Here is a 2,070-nt window from a genome sequence, read left to right as displayed (position 1 = left end):
TAAAACTAAAAGACCTGCAATATAAATTACCATATATTATTTCCTATAATAAATGAATTTTTTTTTGCCACATGTCCTCTTCTTATTTATTTGGACACATGATATTTTTTAGAATTCTTAAAATTTCTATTTTCCACTTGTCATTTTATTGTATTTTTTATTTTATTAAATTAAAATTTAACATTTAATGTGTAAGGTAATATATATGTAAGTATTTATTAGAAAAAGTTTATATATGTAATGTAATCAATACATTAAAGTCTCATTAATTTTATTAATTCAATTTTTTTTTCATTTTTCTTATAAATTCAAACTTTTCAAATTGTTAAAATTTTATATTTGTTTTTTAAAATTAAACCCATGTAATACATGGGTGTTACACCTAGCTATAACATAATATAAAAATTATAACGTCTTTGATAAAATAACAATATAACATAAATACGTGGAACACTGTGATGTGTGCGGATATAATGATATATAGTGGTTGTCTATGTATGAACCAGAAAGAAGCACTACAGTCGTCATTTTCTTGTTTTCTTCTTCCCACTATTATCTACTTTCCTTATTCTCAAAAGTTTTTTTTATTAAATAATTAATTACTTTTATCTAAATTTTTGAAAGTTGACGTTGATGTCAAGTTTCAACTGATTGAGCTTCTTAATTGATAATCTTCTAGACGTTCGTACATTGGCTTATCCAAAAATCTGAACGTTGAATAAGCCATGATAACTTTAAAATCGACGTTGATTGCAATCTTCTATTTGTTTAGCTTTATGATAATATAGTTTTACCCTTTAATATTTGTTTATGACATTTGTATTAGACATACATGTGTAACACATATGATTTAACGAGAGATATTTGGACGATGAGCATCTGATCTTAGGTTTTTGCCATCATGCCTTTATATGGATAACAAATAGTCAAATAGCGTCCTGAAATCAAAAGAAATGGCTGACAAGTTGGTGGACTCGTCGGGGAAGGAGTATGACGGGGCTATGGTAGATGTCATTTACCAAAAAATGAATGATGTTTCGTCACAGACATCGTGATGGGAAATGATGATTTTGTGAGTCGAGAGATCGAGTCATTAATATGCGTGATGATGAAACTGACAAACTAGGAAGACACAAAGTGTGGATCGGGGTGTAAGTTTATAGGGTGTAGGAATAAGTGGGCAAGATAGGCACCTGGAGACACAAAGATGTTGGAAACTTGGCGGTTTGTTGAATAGTCTTGTGAACGATATTTGATTTTGAATGAATATTGAAGGTGTGCGATTAAAGAAATGGGTTGTCATGTGAAGGGCTTCCACCCAAAATGTAAGAAGGGGAGGGGTGGAAAAGTAGTTGTTATTTCAATGTTATTGAGGGTACAAATCATCCGTTGGGAATTCCTTTTTTTTTTTGGGAAATTCGTTGGCAAGAGAAACAAACAAGTATTATGTGTTGATCAAATAGTGAATGGCATTGGTGATTATCGAATTCGCCCATGTTGTCATACTGAAAAGGATTTGATTTCGAAGTTGAATTGATTTTTAACATAGGCACGAAAATATAAAATTTTTGTAAACATATCATATTTATTACATACAAGGTAAACCCAAACAAAGAGAAAAAAGTGAAATAACAACAAAAGCAAAATAGTTGATGGCACTAATACGTGGTATTAAGGATGTCCACAAATATGAGGGAACCATGTATATGAGAAACAATATAAAGTGAACTAGAAAAGCTAAACGAACATGTTTGCCAAGTTGGCAAGCATAACACGTAATTGAAGTATTATCTTTATTACAAGAAATTAACGGACTTGAAATTAACGAACTAAGGACACAAGGACCCGGGTGGCCAAGACGTTGATGCTATAAGGAAGGACTTCATGAAAAAAACGACCTGAAACTTGAAGGACGAAGGAGCTCGAGAGAGATCACTTGAACTGTCACACCTAAGAAGTATCTACGTGTGCGGAAATCCTTTACAAAAAAATACAAATTCATTAAACTTTGTTATATTTGGCAAACTAGTGGAGAAATATAAGGTGCATTTGTTGTGGAAAACTATTTTC

Source organism: Lactuca saligna, chromosome 3 (genome assembly GCF_052625555.1).
Source record: "Lactuca saligna cultivar CGN05327 chromosome 3, ASM5262555v1, whole genome shotgun sequence".
Classification (NCBI taxonomy): Eukaryota; Viridiplantae; Streptophyta; class Magnoliopsida; order Asterales; family Asteraceae; genus Lactuca; species Lactuca saligna.
Note: the sequence above shows the minus strand (reverse complement) of the source record.